This window comes from Struthio camelus, chromosome 4, assembly GCF_040807025.1.
Source record: "Struthio camelus isolate bStrCam1 chromosome 4, bStrCam1.hap1, whole genome shotgun sequence".
Lineage (NCBI taxonomy): Eukaryota > Metazoa > Chordata > Aves > Struthioniformes > Struthionidae > Struthio > Struthio camelus.
The window spans coordinates 2,459,748-2,481,658 of record NC_090945.1 but is presented as its reverse complement, the minus strand read 5'-3'; the positions used below and the strand labels follow the sequence as shown (position 1 = coordinate 2,481,658).

The 21,911-nt window shown below is 42.1% G+C and overlaps 1 long non-coding RNA gene across 1 annotated transcript in view; it reads right to left on the bottom strand.

The window, feature by feature from the left end:
- The window catches only part of LOC104149862 (uncharacterized), a 257,799-nt gene that overhangs the window by 155,049 nt on the left and 80,839 nt on the right, over window positions 1–21,911 (bottom strand). Inside the window, exon 3 of the long non-coding RNA XR_695406.2 lies at window positions 8,638–8,712. This is a non-coding gene — a long non-coding RNA (uncharacterized lncRNA). The remainder of the gene's footprint in view (window positions 1–8,637; window positions 8,713–21,911) is intronic.

Sequence of the window (21,911 nt, the reverse complement as noted above, 5' to 3'; positions counted from 1 at the left end):
ACTTATAATGATGATGATTCAGGCTAGACAAAAAGTAATCACTGTTACAAATTCCCTTTCACTTTCTGTCAATGTCTGTCATAGGGACACTCTGGTAAACAGCCCTCAAAGAGGACTTTTACATCTCGAGTCGGGAACACAGTGCTGAATATGGCAACAGGCAATTGCAGGGCTCTGCTGCTAGCTTCATTTTGAGAGAAGCCTCAAAATGAAGGAATCGCTCATTGCAACTGAGAGGCGATTCGTTTAGTGCAGAACACACAACGCTGGGTACCAGAGGTAAAGTCAGGCCTCCCTTGAGCAACCTCTACGCCTCTCTGGGCTTAAGTTTTATTCTGTCTGTCGTTATAAGCACGTGCTATCAGGATTGATACGTCACTAGGACACGTGAGTAGCAGACAACCTGGTGCAGTATCTTCCAGCCCTATTTTCACCACAGAAATAAAATCCAGCTCTTCTGTGGATTTGGCCCTTTTGTTAGGAACTGCAGCGAAGAGAGAGAAAGCTGTTCTCACCTCAAAGACACGCAGCTTCAGAAAAAAGGAAAAAAAAACCAAGCAAAATAGATAAATGAGTGCCTAAATCTGGAAGGAGAAGGGGAAGCTCAGGTAAAATGTGCAATGTGAAAGTGGGTCTCATTTTGTAAATCGGTTGGAAAAGATGTTACTTCTTAGAATGGTTTTGCACAGCACTGAGCACAATGGGTGCTGGAGCCATCCAAACTGGAATGGCCCAGCACTGTTAATGAAAGCGTTATACACAGAGGCTCTAAAAATGGAGCACTATATAGTAAGCCCCAGCTGGAGCAAATGCTAATTTTCAAATGTTGATGGTAGTACAGCCCCAGAATTCATCCAGTGCCACAGGCTACCAGCTTCTTCCAGGATCTCGTCAAAAAATAATCAATGCTCAGAAGCTTACAGAGCAGTTTATCTGCAGTTCTTATGAAAATGTGGAGCCTGCTAGAGAAGAGTTTCCATGAAGCTTTCTAGGAAGGCGCAAATTTGGCCCTGTATGAAAGTCTGAGGAGCAAAGAACAAAGGGAATATAATTTTGCATCAGGGCAGAGGGATATCTAATGAAGCACCTAGTCTCTTAAAAATCTGCCACAAAGACAGACTGAAAAAAATCCTCTAAAAAAATTATAAAATAGCTTGCCTATGAGTTTAAGTTTCTTCCTAGCCCCCCTAGTTACTTACAGGTGACCTATATTCCGAAGTATGAATGAGTCTACTTGTTATTCTTATGAGCTCTCCGACATCACTGTGAATGTCTTCAACACCTGCAAAATATCTAATCCTAATATGTTATTGATTCAATAATTTCTTGTTCCACTACTTACCTCTCTAATATTCAGGTCATCTGATTAGCTCTAAATGGTTGGCCTTGCAATTTAACACCAATTTTTCTGATTGCATAAAAAAGAGTAAGTTGAAGTCTCTGGTCCTTTTCACTGAGGTAGCATTTTACAAAATGCTCTTACATCCCCCTCTGATTCATCTCCAGCTGAAATGTCTTAATTTCCATTTGCTTTTCAAGTACTTTTTCATAGGGATGTTTTTCCAGGCACCCAGTCAATTCAGTCCATCAGTCCAAAATGAAGGAACATTTGCTGTCTACATTTTAAAAACTTCAGAAATTCTCTCTTAAATCAGCTGATTGGGAGAGAACACAGCATGCCACGCGGGGACGCACCACGAACGTACTCACACTTTCTTACATGTTGGCATTGCCTCTGATAGTCCGTGCAAAGTCAGGAAAGTGGTAGGGCAGTGGCAAGGAACAGTATGAAAGAAGCAGAGCAGATGAAGAGGGAAAAGAAGCAGCAGGGAAATTAATTCATAAGAGAAGGCTCAGGAGTAAACTTCTCACTGCATCGCCCTCTATAACCTGCACAGCTATTGAACCAAAGGACACTTTGTTTCTGCTCGTCTCCCTAACATATAACACTGCCATTGAAGTATAGCAGGGTTTCTCCTTGCCGTTCTGCTGTGATTTTTGAGGAGTATGTGTGTCTTTGCTCTCCAGGCTGGTTTGTGTAGATAGCCTCCATGCAGTTTTGATTTAAATCAATTTTAGCTGTGGGCAGTCATTGACTTACATACCTATAGATAGATGAAAATTCCTCTGTAAAGTTGACAGTCACTCCGCAAGCTTTTAATACGAGCCTTTCCCTGAAGCCATTTAGATTGAGCTGATTCTGCCATCAGGTTGTGGGATGGACTAGGTGACCTACCAGCTCTGAGAGGTGAAATCTCAGCTCTGCTGAAATTGGTGTCAAATGAAAGCATGAGCTCATCCATTGAGCTCAGCTCCTTCCCTTCCTCTCACTCCAGCCAGAATTTTTTTTTTTTTTTTGGTAGAAGCTCTACTTCCAATATTTATCAGGAAACACTAACCTTTCTACTTCCATAAAGAAAGGTGAGGCTTTCACGGTGTGGAAAATTGCTTCTTCCCCCCATATTCAAGAACATCGATGTTGCCCATTTAATGCTATCGCTTCCCCACGAGCCCTGTGAACGTGTCAAATTCACTTACAAAACCCTTAAGTGCTGTATTTTTCTATACAAGATTTTCCAAATCCAGCCATTTTTTCTTAACTTCTGAGAAAAATAAACATGGGATACCTTCCCCTTAATGGCTGAAAAGGGCAACAAAATGAGAGGAAAAAAAAGCCAAAATGAGAGACAGCGTCTCTAAATAAATGGAAAAAAGTGCTGGGCAGACTGTTGCCCTCTGCCCAGCAAGCTCACCTCCCTGGGGGGCATCTGATCCACTAATTTGACAAAGGTTGGGGGCATCAAAGGGATCTCATTCTGCGCAACGTGGAGGAAGGCAGGCAGATTAAATTGTTAGGAAACTGGAGTAAAAAATCTCCCACTTTATTCCGGTGTTGGGATCCTTCTGCTAGATTCTGTTCTTCATCCCCCAGTTAATCAGGAGGTTGAACTCCCCAAGCAACAGAGTCTCCGTCAGCAAGAGGAGATGCTGTTGTCTTGGGAAGCATTAAGGATTCTTTCTACATCAAGAGTGCTTCTGCTAACAGTACTGTGTCCTTTTCCACAGTCACAAAGAAGGACAGGAAATGGCTCCAGAAAATAAACCCATTTGAAGTGGTTTCTGTGAACTGCAGATAAACTGTGTTTTTACAAATGAAAACAAATGCCACTTCATTTTGTCTCAGCTGCAGGAAAAGGGGAGCAAATGAAGTCTGGTGATGACCATGCACTGAGAATGTCTATCATCTTCCTAGCAACCTTTTTCTTTCTTTTAAGAAAATTAGGATTTCTGCAGAACGCCATAGTTACAAGCAAAAGAACAACTGAATTACTTTTAGCCACTGATTTACTGTGTAGGCTCAGAACCCTGCCTAGACCTCTCATACCTCCTCCTCTAGGCAGTAGCTGGGCCTGCCTGTTAACCCTCTCCCTGCAAACACAGCAGTGCAAAGGATGGAAAATCAGCAGTCTGAGCTCCCATCATAGGACGATAGTTAACTGTGGGGTCAGCTCACTGCTTGATTTAAATAAGCAGAGCAACTTGCTTAAAATGACATGTTCTTATTTTTATGCAGTCAGCATTGCAATCTTTGAGGCTACTACAACCATTCAGCCATTTCTCATTCTAAGTCTGGACCAGGGGGAAATAGGTCTCTGATCTCAACTGCAGACCTGCGTGTGACGGCAATATCAACAAATCATCATGATTTGAGACCATCCATCGGATTCCGTTCTTTTTGTAAAGCCCTGTAACTCAGCAGATGCTATTGGCCTGATCCCTGATCTAGGTGGGCTCAAGGGCAGAATCCGATCCATAATCTCTTTTAGGTTTTATCCTCGGTCTCTGGAAGACAATGTTTGAATCTTTCTTGGGGGACACAGGAAGAATATCTGCAGCGAAAGGAATTTAAATCTAAAATTACTTCCCATTTAAATATGACAAAGCTGGTATCTGTTAGTTCGGGAGATGTTCCAAAAGCCATCCTTTTGCAGAAACATTTGTAAGAGACGGGTATTTGAAGGAGATGAAGCTATTTTCTCATACGCAGCTCAGCTCGGTTAACATGACAGTATATTGTAAAACCACCGGGAGCAAAAGCCAAGAGACAAACACAGCTATGTTAATGCTCTTAAAAAATCACATGCACAATCCTACAATTTTACCCCTTGTATTCTTAGGATAAATCTCTACACAGATAGCAGCTAAGCTATTTTGATGGGAGCAGACAGCATGCTAGTTACTGTTACTGCATGTAAACTGTTACTAAAGGGTAGGTGAAGAAGAAAGAAATCAAAATCTCATCAACTAATTGAGTAGATTTATTCAAGGAAAAGGAAAGAGCCTTGATCTGAGAAAGACTGAAGGATGTGGAAGTTCCAGTCTTAACCCTGCTGTGAGCACTCTACTTAAAAAAGCTATTCTGAATACTTGTTTATTGATTCTTAAACAATACACTAAAATATTAATGACCTTGTCAGCAAAACACTTTCAATCTCAGATGTCATTGACATAAGTACTGAGCTAAGAGATTCTTGCAAAGGACTGAGACTGAAATACTTTTTACTAAGGAAGCAACCGAGATGCTAGGACTGCCCATTTGCTACTGCTTATCCACACTGGACTGGCAGCATAGCTCTAGCTCTAAAGCTCCACAGCACCACTTTTGTACCACCAGCGTGAAAGCTTTCAGTAATAAAAACAATTTAGGTTACAATAATACAAAAGGTGAGCAAACAAAACACCACGTCTCGGACACATGCCTTCTGAAACGAGCACAAAGTTTTCCTTAAGCCCATGTGAAAATACAGTTGCTTCCTGTAATTAAAAAAGCTTCCCTGCAAAAGCTCCTGCTTTGCCTCGGTTTTGTACAACTGTAACTGAAATCAATGGAGATCAATAGAGTCGTTAGAACAGAAAAGTAGCGCTACTGGATTTTGAGAAAACACTTCTCTGCAAAGACCAAATGCTCTGACCTCGGGGGTCTGGCATAGAAGGGAAACACTCCAGGTCCAGGATGGGCCAGCATTATCTACAGAAGACAGCATCACCTTTCCAAAATTCACTGTCTCGTACTGCTGTCGCATTGCTTTAAACGAAGCAAGCGGAAAATTCAGACAATCTGAATGCCCCGCTGCCTCGAGCAGAGCATGAATTGCCCTATGTTTCAACACTGAAATCTGTATTTCCAGACTTGGAAAATATTTCTATTGATTCATTTGGCTCATGTGCTGGGTTTGTTTCAGTGCATGGTTAGTTAGTTCGCATTTGGAAAGCCACGGATGCACAATATACTGGAAGGGAGGTTTTGGCCATTTCACCAGAAATACCCCCTCCTGGCTATTCCCTCTGGCCATGACACCACGGTCCTTGGGGAGTGGTCGCTCTTTGCACACAGAATCCCTCATGTTGCTGCATGTTCCACTGTCCTCATGACGACTATATACTGCCTTTTTGACAGCCAGTAGTCTCCATAACTTCAAAACGATTTACAAACATTAATTAAGCAACCACAGAATAGGCACGGCAAGATGGTTCGTACAAATTTATAGGGACAAAAGAATAACAGCTGTGGCCAAAACGGAGGATGTCTGTGGCAGAAGTATCCACATAGCACAGGTCGCATTGCTCCTCTGCTTAACCCAGCTCCATTTTCTGTCTATTAATACAATGATGTAGACCACCAGTGTGGTACAGAAATAGGTACAGTGGCTAGAGAACTTGCCAGTTCTACGAGACAAGAAAAATCCCAACTCAGTTTGGAGAGAAGAAAATTAATTTGTAGGAATACGAGATCAAAGAAGCAGCTTCTGGAATCTGGAAATCTGAAATGCAGTATTATACGACAGCTTTTGGGAGCAGTAAATAAACACACAGGCACATATAAAAGCATATACTGTCAAGCACAGTGATGGAAAGGCTAATGTCAGCCTTTCTTTCACCACTGGAATTTCTCTGCCCGTCGAAACTGATGTTCTTCAGTCTTTGGGGTTTGATAATCAGGTAAAAATAGCCACGTATGCTATACTGCTGCAGTTGTCTTTTTAAGGTATTTTTGGACTTTAGCAGATGAGAACTGGTCAAAATGTCAGAAATTGGATATCTCAGAGATAACTTTTATCAAACTTCAAATTTGCAAGGGAAAGGTAATAAAACAATAAACATCTGCAAAATTCTTTACAACGTCCTTCCAATCTGTACTAGAAAAGATTCATGTGGGCCAGAGGGAGTCAAAGATACTGTTAAAGTTACCAGATACTTGATCTGGGTGCAATCAAAGAGGGCGCTTCCCTTTGTGCATATGCCTGGCTCTTTCATATCCGCCGCTTCCTTCCCCTGTTACTATAACTTGGACTATTTCCTATTTTTGAATCTGCAATCACTGTATCTCAACCTGAACAGGTACTTTTCTTTCCCCCTTATCAGCCCATTACCATTATGTCCAAGGGGAAAAGCCAAAAAGAAATGAATGTCTGTACTTGGTACTGGAATAAAAAAGGCCTTAAAACTTACCTGTGGGTTTGTAGTAAGTTTCAAAAGAAAACCCACGTAAGCTGCAATGAAAAGCTCTCGTTACAGGCAAAGGAACCAAACGTGTAAAGAGTCCTAAAAGCCCTGGAAAATCAGGAAAGGTCTACCCACTGCCAGGATGGAAGCCAGTATCTACGTCTGCCCTCTGTTGTGTAACTGTAAGCTATAAACAAAAAAGAGATGAAGATTTGTATTTTTGAAGTAAAACTCGGGCTCCAGAGAAGTCAGAAACAAAGCTCTCACTGATTTCAGCAAGTCAAGGGTTTCATTTTTCTTATGTACTCCACAGGCGCGCTACAAAAATTAATTGGTTCTCATTCGAGAAGTGCTACGTTCGCGCTAAGTGATACGGAAAAGATTGTAGCCTCTGTACTAATCTTTAGTTCTTGGTTAGTAATGTTTCATCCCCGTGAGGTTCACATCCGAAGAACATAGCCAAAGCCCGCTGAGCACAGCTGACACGACTGTGCCTTGGCTGCTCACCGCGCAGACACACGCACGTGCCTTCACACCCGCTGCTCCTACCGACAGCAGCGTTACGCGCCCCGCACGGCTCAAGGGTGCGATACAGCTCTTGGACTCCGCTTGGCTCTGCCACAGCCTCATGTGCCAGATGGAAGCTCCAGCATTCAGCTGATTACACCAAAGCTTGCTGCTGCTGTTATCGATTAGGTTTTAATCCACAAAATCATTTTCTAGCTGAGTTTTCTGCTCAGCGGAAATGGCTTCTTCAACGCAGTAAGCTACCGTCAGCATTGGAAACGAGCAAGAGCTCTGACGGTCTGGCGACAACGCAAAGTAGACAGCCTGATGGCATGCTTAGATGTCTCAGATCTGAAAATCTCTGAAAAGATGGACACTTCTGCGGAGCTGTGATTATGTTTGTTTGTTCTTGTTCTTTATAGGGCTGGAAGGAACTTTCAAAGGTCAGTTCACCCGTCCCCAGGCAGACTGAACTAGATCTGCATCACTCCTGAACGATGCTTGCCATTGGAGGTCTTTAGAGAGAGAATGCACAGTCTCCCGAGGTTATCTACTTCAGTGCTTACCTTTATTCATGTTCTTACTCTTTGCTTTTTGGCATAAGCCTAGCTGCCTGGGTTAAAGCAAAGAGCCATCTAGCCTGGTATTTTGTCTCCTATTCCATCAGTGGCAAGCAGCGACATCCAAAGACACAGTACGTTTTCAAAGGAGCTGATGTATTCTGACGCAGTGAGAACGTTCGTGTACGTCAGTGACCTAGTTTAATTAAGTTATTTTGGATTGCATTAACTCCTGGTAGAAGCACCCGATCCGGGCAGAGCAAGTGACAAGAACAAATAACCCAGCATGTTTCCAAAATGTTCCACAGAGTTCTCAAAAAGCAAAGTACCAGAGGAGTCCTGAAAACCTACGGGCGACTTTGCTACAGCTTTTGTTTCATTTGGTAGGCACAGACACTACACTGCGAGTGTGGCAGGATAATCTTAGGCAACTCTTACCAAGCAAAGCATTTCCCCTAGCTCCAGCTGACACAGCTTCCCCCAGAAGCACCCCCAGTCTCTGGGGTTATGGGTCCTGGTCACGTTCCCAGTCCTCGCTTGTTCTAGTCAGTAACAGAAGACCTTAGGTTTGTTTTTATGTCCTCTCACAGCTCCTGACTCCTGCAACACAGTCTATCTAAAAACAGGTCGAGGTCACACTGTGTACGTTATTTGTATATTAGACATTACATCCTTGAGTAGTTTGAGAGTCAGTTTGTAACAACTCAGACACATTTCCTTTGGCCGTCTTTACTCAGTTTGGCACAGAAAAAGACCGAAATACTCACGTATCCAACCGTATAATGGCAAAACCCTGCGCTTTCTCTACCTGGTCAATAAGGCAACAATCCTAGAAGTGCCATGCTTCAGTTGGAAGGCAAGACAGACTGAGGAGCGGTACCAATGCAAACACCAAGTGATAGAGGCATAGCTAATTCCCTAAGGGTCTGCTAGAATCACACACACAAAAAGTAGTCACAATCCTTCATATCCCAGCATTGGTAGAACAGAAATACCCACTTCAGAACTGAGATGCTTCTCAGCTAATAAAAACCGGTAGAAGAAATTAAAGGACCTTCACATTTACCTTGAGAAGAAATGAGGCACCGCGAACTTCACGTCAATTAGAAGAGAACAGATATCCTTCACACTTCATGTAGGCCTACAAAAAATAAAAAAAATGATTTACTTACTTCACTTTCCCACGCATCAAGAAAAAGACGTTACCTCCAATGCCACCCTGAATGAACTGGTAATATTATCCACTGTGAATAAAGTCTCTTGTTGATTTCTCCCATATTCATGATTGCAACCTGTCTGTTCCTTAAACCCCATGTCCTTCCCCACCTGAACACAGCTGGATGCAGATCTCACATGCAAACAGCTCAGCACCCTTACATTTTATTATTTGCAAGCTGTCCACCACAGCCTCCCTTGCTCAGTTGTTCACTGTCTAGTTTAATCAATCACTTTCTGATTACTTTTCACTTTTTTCTTGCTTTGACTCCAGCAACGTAGGAGATGCTGGGTTAGCAAGAACGGCAAATACCAATCCTCGTATATACAAACTCTAATGGAAAAAACTGCTCACCAAACTGAGATGGAGCCACTCAGCGTGAACCTGCACAAGCTCATCCCTTTCCCTTGAGATTAGACCTCCCAGCACCACAGAGAAAAGAAGTGTCCTCAGATCATACGCAGCTTCACAGGGCTGCCACAAATACACACTGCAACTACCCAGGGCTCCAGACACCTCTGACAATAAACCCATAGCACAGCTCTGGTCTGCTGCCTCCTGTGCGGCTCTCATCTCCTTCCAGAACTTGGCTGTCTCCAGCATCCAACAGTGCTCCTCCCTTTTTTTAAAGCAAAAAGATATGTGAACCACTTGCTGGCTGAGCGTTGTACAGGGGGCCTGGAAAAAGCCGACAGATTCACTTTAGCGCTCTTAGAAGAACAATTAGGCACAACCCGATACTTGGCTTGGGGGAGCAGCTGCACTGACAAAAGATCCCCCAGCAACACTGCTAACAAGGATAGAATAAAACAACTGAGACAGACAGTGAGTGAACAAGAGACACGTAAGAACGAACAGAATGAGAGAGTGCTGGAGAGAGGGTCAAGTATCACTCCAATCAATAGCCACGCGGCGGAGCAGACTGATGAAGCAGCAAGAGGAAACCAGGGTAGTTGAGTCAGCCCAAAGGATTAAATGTGCTGTGCTAAACGGCTCCATTGCCCTACGACAGGACCGATCCACAAGCCAGAAAGGGAAGGGTTTCGTCTGAAAGTTGAAATGCATCCTCTTCAGCAAGGAAAACAGTGCTGTGTGTTTTCATGGCAAAGCCAACATGTTCCACAAATACACACCACACAACAGAGTAGGCCGGCACAAATTTTATACGCATGTCCAGCCCCTGACTACTGTCCCAGGAATATCCCACTCAAAATGGATGCAAGCCCTCAGCAGACACATTGCTAATTCTATCTGCTGCCTGAATCAGCCCACTCGTGGGGCCTGTGTTCAGGTCTTTGACACCCAAAAGAATCTGATAAACAGTAAGGAAAAATGTAAAGTTTTGAGAAATCATTTGATTGGCCTCAGTGACAATGGGCTTGTTCAGTGCTATCTTTTGTGCTTGGGTCTAACAGAAGGTATAAACTGAGATACCAGTGATGGAAAATAAGAGGTTGAATTACAGAGTAACGTGCAGTTTTATCTTCCCCCACCTGCTCAAACTAAGCAAACGAGGCTTAAGGAAGGACCAAAGGAATCAAACTAAGATGTTCTGCATAGTCTGGTTGAACGTTCAAAACGTGCCACGGCGCCTCTGAGCGCTCTTTGGCTTCGGTCTTGTCTTCAGTAGATCTCATCATCATGCTGAGCATTGAAGTCTTAACTCCTTCTGCCAGGGAAGACAGTAAGCGTGGCTATCTACCAGGCACTGCTCTCCTGCTGCATCCAAGCAAGAGTTTTCACTTGGGGTAGGGTCACGCAGACCTTTGCCTCCCTCGTCTCTTCTCCATGCTTCAACAAACAAGGAAGTAGCTAACGCTGTTGACATCTAAAGCGTCATCGCTGGCATCCGAGTTAATATGCGAAGCTGAAAGGGGCTATTTATTCTCACAGCTAGTGCTTCAGGCTCTTGGCATACTCAAGCATGTATAATTGCACTAGCTCCCTTCAGGTCATATTTTCAAGGATTTCTTTACAACTACAGCAGCTAGAAAGACCTTATTTAAAAGGAACAAACAAACAAAAACACGTCAAAATATTTGGGAAGCCGAGAAACTGACTCGGCTAGCATGCTGCTTCTTTGTGTTTATCCCTTTATACGTCATAAAAAAAAAAGATAGTTTTCACTAAAGCTCAAGTAGCAGAACCATTTATTTTCCAGAACCAAAGGCTGTTAATATAGTCTCCGGATCATTAGCGTGCAGTATGTCTGGCAACTAACGTCAATATATGTAGCTGAAGACTCACTGTTGAGACCTGTCTGGATTCACAGCGCACAAATTGCTTTGTGCCCTCGACCTCCTGTAATTGCCTGATGACATCAGGGCTGGCTGAATAGTTCACTCTTGCTTGTGACTTTTGGATTTCAAAGCATTAGCTCGACGTCGTAAAGTATTTGAGTGGGTAGCTGCTTGCATTGTTTGCATCTAAGATTCCCCCCCGCCCCCAAAGAGATAAAGCCTTTAATTGTATAAAGTAATTTATTAGCAGTCCCTCTTCATCTGTTTGGGTGAGTGAGGATTCTGGTGTCGGTCTGAAGACCTCATTTCATTCAAAGCAGACCAAAAATCTTGGGCATCAAACCCAGACAAAACTGTGGTGAGCCATATTAAACTCAAAGCAAAGCAGCACTACTCATTTCAGAAGAGGAAACTGAACTTTTTAATCTCAAAGTGCTTCATGATTTTATCAGTGACTAAATAGTACACAGAAGGCATCTCTTAATTAACTTTACCTGGCAAGAAAAGAAAAATCAAGGTGGCTAACATAAAAATACAATACCTAACACATAAAGGCAAGCTTTATGTTGTGTCTGTCAGCTTGTTTTAAAATCAATAGATTACACATATTCCTGTGAATGTATAGTTTCTTATTTTAAACAAAGTTAATTATGAAGAATAAATTGACTTTATATGAATTGAGGCATAAAAAAAGATAGTGCCTTTAGCTTTATTATATTCATCAAATTTTAAAATATGCAACGTATAAAATGTGGCAAATGGATTTAGACTAAAAGCAGATATCATTTTCCAAGGAGAGGCTCTTTGCAGCGCTTATAACCATAAAATGCCTCCCCTCTACCACAGGCTTCACAGAGAATCCCAAACGGTGCTACAAAACCCCACTTTGCCTCTACGCGACCAGAGGGCCCCCGGCCCTGTAAGGAGCATCGTGGGGGGCCAGGCCACCGTGTCTCTGTAGAGACCCATTTAAGCTTTTAAACAAACACACACCCTGATTTTCCAGCAGTGCTGCACATACTGTAGCAGCCACTAGCGGTTCCTTAACAAGTCCTCTCCACCTCCAACGTAACGTTTGAGATGCGCCACGTTTGGCCTATGGATTCCAAGACGGGTCTAGGTAGGACGTTTCCCCTTTCAGCAAGGCTCTCAGGAGGAGGGCTGAAGACCTTAAGCCTATGCCAGTTGCAAGTTCTACACTAGGAGCTCCGCTTTTATGCGCTACTTGTTTTACAAAATTTGAAAGTCTCTTATTTGAGCATCACCCAGCATTTCCGGTACAAAGCAAAATACTAATCCAGCATACCGGAATAGAGCAAAAAGTCATTTTAGCATCTTGCTTTTTATGAAAAAAATATTGAATGGGAGTGACACTTAAGGCAGAGATTTTTTTCTTCCCCTCTGCAGTGCCTCTAGCGGTTAGGCTTGCATCCATTTGAAAGGCTCTCCAAGCTTTCGTAGTGAAGAGTTTGAAAAGGACCTGGCAGCTCAGGACAGCATTTATGAGGCTCTAGGAAAAACTGAGCGAAGACTTGCTAAAGACAGCCTGGAAATCCTAGGAGCTTTTCCCCAGTACCTTGCAGACTTGAAAACGCTCAATGAACTTTGCATCTCCTGCAAGATTAATTAATATCTGTAGCAGACCTCCGTGTGTTAGTGCTATTTTTTTTAAAATAATCTCCTTACTCATGATTTTCTAAGAAAAAAGGCTTATTTGATCACCGTGTGTGCAAGTGTATCGTCCAACCCTGAGCCTAACAGCCCTTAAACCAGAAAATAATCATCTGCACCCCTCCCACTGCCTTTCTGCTGAATAGATATAACCTGTCGTGGCCTTTGAATACTCTTTTTCCTGGATTTACAACTGAGAGTTGCAAATTAACAGAAAATTTGAATGAGAGACAAGAATTTCCCTTTTATTCTTCCATTACAGGTCGGAGGTCTTCTCCCAGTCAGGAAACTTACTGGAGGCAACGGGTGAGACAAAAACCCGTCAACAGGGCATAATACTGACTCTCACAGAGAGGTTCGTTCATTTTCTGCTTTTTATTATGCTCAGGAGGCAACAAAAACGCAACGTGCTCTCTATGAGAAATACAGTCTTGCTTTCGGAAGATTTCTTTCCCAACTGGAGTCCCACCGCCTTGTCCAGCGCAAAGAGGAGCTATAGAGTCATACCAGCTGCTCACCCAGAAACAGAGCTCCTCCTGCTTGCAGGTCCCCGCGCATGACCTGCCCTTAGACGCGTGCTTATTGCATATCCTCAGTTGGAGGTGCGATAATCGGACAGTTATGAAAAGCGTATGTGGTAATAAATGTTTCAGTTAGAGGAAGGGGCAGGGGCACTCTCTTGTCTCCTTCTCTGGTGATAAAAAATAACTGGACAGTGAATCACAGATTACAATGGTGAGCTTGCCCCTAATATTTGCATATTAGCACCATAAAAGATATCCAGATAATGTATTTGTAGGTTTATTTGCAGCATTAATACCGATGCCCGACAGCATTATTCGTACTGTTTATATGACTATAAAATAGCTTTATAGTGATACAATTAGTAATGCTGAGCTTAGATAGTATAAATGGTAGTACTGATTGTACCACTATAAACTTAACTTTATAGTGACATAAATGAGCAATATTTGTGTCATCATGTTTTATGACATCAGGTAGTCTTAGGCCTAAGAGTATAACATAGGGGTCCTGCACACTTTAATTTCACAGCTAAAATACAATGAAAAAGAACATCCTAATTCATTCTTATGATGCTCAGCCCTACACTAATTTTCATTCACCTTAAGCTACAGGGGCCTATTTTTTCCTCAATTATAAAGCGGTTGCAAGCACACCTTTTCCAAAGTTGTCAAGTTGCAAGTGGTCTCAGCAATGCTCTCGTCAGCAGGCAGGAGGCGATAGCTAGCATAAGCCTGGCCAAACCCCTGCTTAGCCTTCATCTCCTTCCTTTCCTATTTCAGGCCATGCCTTTTATCCCAAAGGGGAAAGATGATGAATGAAAGACTGATCAGCTGCAACACAAGTTTCAATTCATTTCACAGTTTTGCCTCATTCACTTCATAGCTGTCATATAAATGACTTTGAAAGGCTGTTTGCCTGCCATTCCCACAGTAGCACTCCCTAGCAGAAGACAGAAAAAAAAAAAAGACCTCTGATATTACATTGTGTTCTTTGAAAAATGATTCTGTGACTACCAATTACTGGAGTGGGTATCTGTCCTGAGTTAAGGTTTTATGCACACTGGTTAACTACGCAGTATAAATGTCTCCTTCTGGGTTTTTTGTATGAATAGCATTACTACTTGTAATACATCCTGATCCACAGGATACATGATACCAGTTCCTGCTCTGTTCCTTCCCCTTTGGGTATGATCAGCTTCACAGGAAAACACCTCCTCTAGGACTTTCAGCTACTTCCCTGCTTCTACATGATACCACTGCTGCCGAACTTCTCATTTTGACCCACATGCAAATGTCATTTAAGTCAACAGGAGGAATTCCAGCTCCCCAGGTAACAATGAATCAGGCCTCACATCCTCAGGCATCTCCTTATAAGAAGGGCCCACTTCACTAAACAGACAGATCACCATAGTGTAAAAGTTGCACGGCCCTAGGAGTCCAAGCCTAGGAATAATCAGCGTCTTTTTTTTTTTCTTTTAATTGTGATGCATCAATACTTTTGTCTTTAAAATGGTAACACCGTAGTGAACTGATGGCAAGCACACGAGTGCAACCACAAAGAAGCCCTGAGGGAATTTACTCATCCATCTGTAAGCTCGAAGATGTAATTTATTTAAATAGCATTGGTGTTCGGTGTATCCAGCACACTGCACAATGTTTAAATGCATGCAGCAAGCTCTCCCATTACTTCCTATTTCAGGACTACGTAGACAAGGACATACACACGTTACTGGGAAGGTGGGAGCAGATATGGCATCACACCAAAACAAAACAAAGTTTTGCTCTCCTCTGAAACAGAGGATAATACTAACCATTCACAGCAGTGGTCTCACATGGGCACCCTGAAATCAGCCAGAAATTGCAAAAGCTGCTTCTGTTGCTCTTCTGAAACATCCCGACTCCTTTTAGAGGTGTCCAAAGCCATTTAACTACCGCTCCCAGCTACCTCTGTGGCTACTGCGTACAGCAACATGAACCGTCAGCGCAGATGTTTCGGAAGCGGTTAAGACTTTTTAACACCACAGAGATCCTGCATGGAGAAGAATTCTCAGATGGGTGCCAGTGCCATGCACTCAATGGGCACAGCAAAACCTGAAAGGAACTGCCTGAAACCATGCAGACACTTATTCAGCCCACCCACGTTGCAACTGGGATGTAACCACAGCACCCTGAGAGCACCCACATTCTCTGTCCTCCCCTGTCCCCATCTTGCCCAGCACAATGCATCAACAGGCTCAGGGGCCAAAGAAAGGGAGTTCTCTGTGGTAACCACAAGGAAGAGGAGGAGGATGGAGGCAGCAATGCAGCCAGAGGGGGGGGGGGGAAGCTGCAAGACAGGTAGCGTCCCTACTGGCCCAGTTCATAAAAATTCCCTCTTGGTGTCCTCTACAGTTAACTTTCAGGTGCAGTGCTGTACATTCAGCTCCAGGCAGAGGTCCTGCCAGTTCAGTACCTTTCCCAGCAGCTATTTACGATTCCCATGTAGTGACTGACCAGCAGAGTTCTTCCTCTTTCTCATACAGATTAATGTAGGCAATTAACTCTACCTGCTTCTTCCTTACACCACAACATCTAAGCCTGCTCTTCAGTTTTCCTCTTCATGCTTCTTTTAGGAAGCAAAAAACCAGGAGGGTCATATAAGGCTGGCTGACGTTACCACATATCTGCTTTTACACACAGCTCACAAGACCTGGGGCAAGTACTTACTGCATCTCATTACCAGGAACATTCATAAAGCCTGAAGAAAAGGTAACCTTTTGAGATACGCTATCTCCAAAGAACTGCAGCCTAGCTTAAGGAGAAACTGCTTAGCTACAATGAAAAACCTAGCTAATCCCAGCTTAAGTAGAAAAAAACAAAACCAAAGATGCTATCTGAATTAGCCACTGGAAACACACGCCACATTGCGTAAACAAACTTTAAATAACCTTTTAGATAATCCCTTTCTATATCTGTGACATTTCTTGGCATTCTTATTTTGTGGAAGGCAGCAACATCCAAGCGCCGGTGGCATCTCTTCACACGTACACAACTTGCTCCGTGAAAATGAAGTTATCTTCAGTTGTTGCTAACATCGCCCGTCAATATATAATTCCAACAGCTCCACTATTAAGAGCACATTGGTCACTTGCTCACTGTTTTCATGGTGCCCTCTAATTTTATTCTTTTTATGAGAGCTATTAAAAGCTTTTAGGCATTTTCTGGCTTCCTGGAGGGTAATGAATTATCTGCGGTTCCAAACTAATCAAGGATAATAGGCTTTCTCGAACACTTAGGCAGGCCATACAGGGGTAACTAGGGAAATCCAGACGGTTACTGCCACACTAACACACACTTAACTGATAATGGCTACCCAGGTTTGCAAAGCTTCTCAGTATATTCTCATTACATTCATATACTTCTGCTACTGAAATAATAGTGAGAATTAATTACCTCTAATCGAGTTTGGCGGTGTTAAATCAAATTAGTGCCCACAGCAAAATATAAACAATGTCAACAACATTGACTCCATTACAGAAACTGAATAAACTCTAAATACAAGAGCTCAAAATCACATCCTTTAGGGATCTCTACTGCATTAATTCTAACCATTAAAGAAGAGGAGGAGCTTTTTTAAGAATATCCTTTGGGTTCCCACCTTCTCCCATGCATTAAATGAGCTGAACCCAATCAAACCTAAAATTTGAAGACTCGAGGAAGAGTGAAAGAGCCAGTTTGCATAATTCATGTTGCAGAAGACCTCTGACAACATGTATGATCCCAAGAGCTTCCACCCCTTTTCCATCCCCAGTGTAAAGATTTTAAGATATGTTAAATATATGAGAAAGAGGCGCAATGACACCTGTAAAACCAGAAAGCCTTAATAAAACAGTTCCTTCCATGCCCTGATAGCACTGCAGCTAACAAGTAGGTCCTCAAATAGTGGGAGATTGTCAGGCTGGAAGAATCAGCAGAGCTCCACCAACCCCAGCAGATCACTTGGCAACTCTGATCGCAGGTTCTGATGCTATTCCGAGACGGAAGTCATCTCAGACTTTTTATTACTTAGAGTAATACTGACTGTTTGCAACTAAGAACAATATTAACCCGAATTGAATTTTTCTAGTAAGATATAAACAGCATCTGACTTTCTATACTGTTTTCAAGCAGACAACACGTGCATTATCTTCTGCAGCTTTGCCAATTTTGAATTGACAAGAATGAGCCTCTACCTTGACATGCTTTGGGACCACTGTGGTTACTTATTTAGGTAGCTGTTTAGCAAGACATCCTGTAATAAGCTGCAAGTTTAGGATTAAAGTTATGTAGATGCTCGTCTTTCAGTTTTTTTAAATAGAGGAAGCAGACTGAAAAGTGAAGAGATAATTATACAAAAGAATACTTTTTTGGGGGGAAGGGGCGAGATTTATTTTTTCTGAACTTCTATCCTGAGCTGAAGCAATCATCTAGAGAACTGGTGGTAAACAGCTTGCCAAGATGAGTTCCATTACATATGGGGAGATGTCGAATACTTGCCCTTATCCCAGGGTAATTCCACTAAATCTGCCAAATGTTATTTCTGTCCTGAGGAAATCCTCCAGGCATTCTGAAAAACTAAATATTGAAAAAAATCCAACCCACTCTTTGACAAAAATTTCTATCCTGGTTTTGAGCAAGTGAAAACTAAATAATATTAAGAGCTTACCCCGACCAAATACAGCACTTCAAAGCATGGAAGACAGGACACAGAGTATTCCTAATGCAGAAAGGTCAGGAAATAAACCTGTTTTAGTTCTGAATTTCGAGGCAATAAAACCATAGGAAAAAAAGGACTAGATGGGCTCTCTGGATGTCCCTTAATCCATCTGTTTGCCCAAGACTATCTCTGTCATTCCTGAACGACATTTTTCTAGCACTGTTTTTAAAACCTCTCAACGATGGGAGAGTCAAAGCATCACACTGAACAGTCGATCCATTTCAGAGCTGAAAATATTTTCCTAATGCCTACCCTCTTCTCTTGTGCCATAATGTGAGCCTGCTGCTACTTGCCCTCTGCAGAATGAGCACGGAAAAAGATGTAGTTCACCTACTCTTCTAAGCTGCCTTTTAATAGTTGAAAACGAACGTATGCGTCCAGTTTTCTCTCTCCTGTAGATCAGGCAACTCCAATTTCTACAGCCTTTCCTCTTCGGTTACATTTTCTAGACCACTGTTCATTCTTAGCGCTGTTCTCCCACCAAACGTTTCAAATCTTTCTCCAAGTGCGGTGACCATAAGCGGACCCAGCCCTAGTGCTAATATCCCTGCAAGGCTATAGCAAACTCAGTGTTTCTGGCACCATTCTTCTGTGCCTACATCCCAGAATGTCATCTGAGATTTCCACCCTATCCTCCAAAAGCATGACATTGTTGACTTATATTCAGGTTGAGACTCATTCTACCCTCAGATCCTTCCCTAAAGTATTGTTCTCCGTCTGCTATATTTCATTGTAGGTAACATTTTCAGTGAAAGCTATATAGCAGACTGAGGTCAAGTATTATAATAATATTGTGCTAATCCAACAGACAAACATAAAGATTGGTTCTCCAATATCAAACTACATAAACACAGCCTTCTAATTAACATTTCAAGGGAGACTGTGCCAAATTCCACACCTGAATAGGACTGAATGAGGTATTTTATGAAGAGTGACAAAAACAATGGTTTTGTGGACATGTTTTGTCAATATTCTAGGTACTGGAATAAACGTTTAAAAGAGACCGTTAGGAACAAACCCGTAGAGCAAGTACATGGATCAGACTGTCAGATAAACGGCACCTCCATCCCTTTGAGACTGAGGAAGGGCCATGTAGGACACATCTAAGAGGCATACATTTCAGACCTTACAGAGAGCTCAGTTTTTGTGAGTGAAGATGCCTTGTGTCCCAAGGTGACCTACACTGGCCACCGCAGCACTCCTTAAAGCTCCTTAAAACAAACAAGCAAAAATAAATAACTGAATAAAGAAATACAATAATTATACCTCCTTTTCTCAAAAGATCTAGTATTTCATTTTCTTTAGCACTTTTCCTCTTTGGTTTGTTAATTCTGATCCAGACTTGCAGATACTGACTTTCTAAAGTTATTTTTCAAAAGTCAAGGCTACATTAGAACCTGAAATGAAATGAGATACAAGAGTTGTGCCTTCTGCCATGCTTGAAATATCTCCTAGAAATCCAATAGTTTGGCAGTGCTGGGAGCATGGAAAGGCATTTACCCTTGATTTCCCTGCAGTGAGCTAAGGTATTTTTCTATGTGTGCAAAATATTGACATCTTAAATTATTTATGTGTTAAGTACGCAAAGATGTTTCACATTGAGCTGCTTGGAAATGTCCTGAAGAATATCTTTAAATATTAATGTTTCCCAGTGCAACCCTTACACAGCCTGTTCACAGTGACGAGTCATTTCGGTTCGTTATAATTTTGCTGTAATTACACCCCTTCATTTTTCTTTCCCCTTAGATATTTTGGGCACACAGGTAATGGCATTTTGCCAAGGCAGGGGTAAAATTCATTCATTATTTCAAGTTTTTTTTTTTTTTTAAACAAACAAAAACATTTTAAGCAATTTCCTCTTCTGTTTGTAATTATACATTACATACACTTCATAGCTAAGGGAACAAGTGACCAGGCAAACTGAACATCAGAGTAATACTTTGATCTGATGTTGTCAGATAACACTACTGTCTAATGGAAAGGCATAAATGTTCACTTCTCATCGCACTGATCTGATGTGTCCAATGATTACATTTTCAAGAAGTCCTTCAGTAACTTCAGAGGATAAGTCGTTTTTCCAAAAAATAAGTTCGATATTTAGCTATTCACGTCTAAAAATCAGTATGACTTCAGATTCCAAGTCTTTCAAGTACTGCTAAAAACGTCATCATCCATTTAGACAAAGTTTTCATTTTGAAAACTGAATTTGAAGCCCTAGAGTTAGGGGGGAGATCAACACTTCTGTTAAACTCAACTGCAGGCATGTAAGTCCATTGTAATGACGTTCAAGACTGATTATTCTAGTCCCTTTGAAGAATATACTGCATTGAATACATTGAGTAGTCCACATCTGAAATGGCTTGGCCAGACCTTCACTTTTCAAATCAGCACTTAAGTAAACATTGCTAAGGTGCTAGTATGACCGCACAAATCTTTTTTTTTTTTTTTGGGGGGGTATCTGACTGTGTTGCCCATGTTGCAAACAGCAGACGGAGTATATAAATCATGCGCTTCTCATCCTCTCTCATGTTCTTTCGCGCTGCAAATTACAGCGAGGCTGGATTGAAATGACTGCCTACTTGCTCCTTGGTACGAAAGGAACAGATCATTTTCATGTCAGGCAAGTCTACATCAATGGAACAACTAACATACCTTCTTTCTCTCCAAACCTCAGTGAAAGACAGCTCTTCCAGTACTGACATCTGCCTCCTTGTCAGGCTTTACAGACAATTGTGCACCTGAAGTGCAGTTACCTGTAAGATGTGCCAGGAGATACACCACCCAAGAGCAATGGGCTGTCAAGTTTTTTGCGCTGAGTTAAAAATAAATAACCGCATAAAATATCTTATATGCTAAAAAGAATTCATGCATTTATCCATAAAAGAGTAAGAGTTTGTACCCGATAAGCGTGGCAACCACTTTAAAAGTTTAGGTATGACCTGATACAGACCTGGGAAACATCTGGACAATAGCTGTCATAAGAGTCATCCCTGGCTTCATTTTCTTAACAGATCCAGGCATATTTCACAGGCCTCAGCAACAGCATTTGATGGAAATGCTGGGCTCAAAGCTTACACTAAGTATCCACGACTCCTGGACAGGAGTTAACCGTGCCACAAGGTTAAATGAGAATTGAGCGTAGCTTTGATTTTGTGACGAAATCTCCTTTTTCATCTCCCTAAAAGCCCTCAAAATTTCCAGAATCTCCACCTGGACATGCAAAACCGTATCACCGAGACAAGATGTGAGGACAAAACAGACAAACACGTGGCAAATCATCTCCACTAATTATTATTTATACAGATCTGCAAATTGCAGACCCCAACTCCACAAGCTGGCAAAATACCCCAAAAGAGGTCACTTTCTTGGCTCACATGAAAACTTCACTTTTCTCCCTGTGATTTAGCTACTTCTGGGACAAGAACCTAAACAGTCAAGATCTTTATCACAGAATTCTGCTATCTCTTAAGCTATAAATGTCAGAAAAAGAGCTTTCCCCGAAATCTCTGACTTAAGTAATCACAGAGAAACACGGGCACTGGGCACTCAAGCGTCCATAAAGCAGTACATTTAAACTCCAAATTCTCTGTGTTTCAGCCCAAATGTTGTATCACTTCAATTTCCAAAGATAACAACGTTTTGGCAGTGGCTCACACGAGATTACAGCTATGGGCCCCAACAATGGTCAAATGCTACATTATCTGAATTACTTCATTAACATAATATCCTAATAAAAACATTACCTCTGAATGCCAGATTTAAGAGCATCTCAACCACAAAATAGCTCAGTTCACCACTCAGAAAAGTTCACCACTTCCACGTGCACCCCTGAATGTCCTTTCACAGGACACTTTCCCGGCCAGGAAATGTGTTGTTGCTGCAGCAGAATTCAATTTTAATCCCTTCTTGATTATCTCTTCCCTTCTAGGTGAGCCATGACAAACACAGACTATG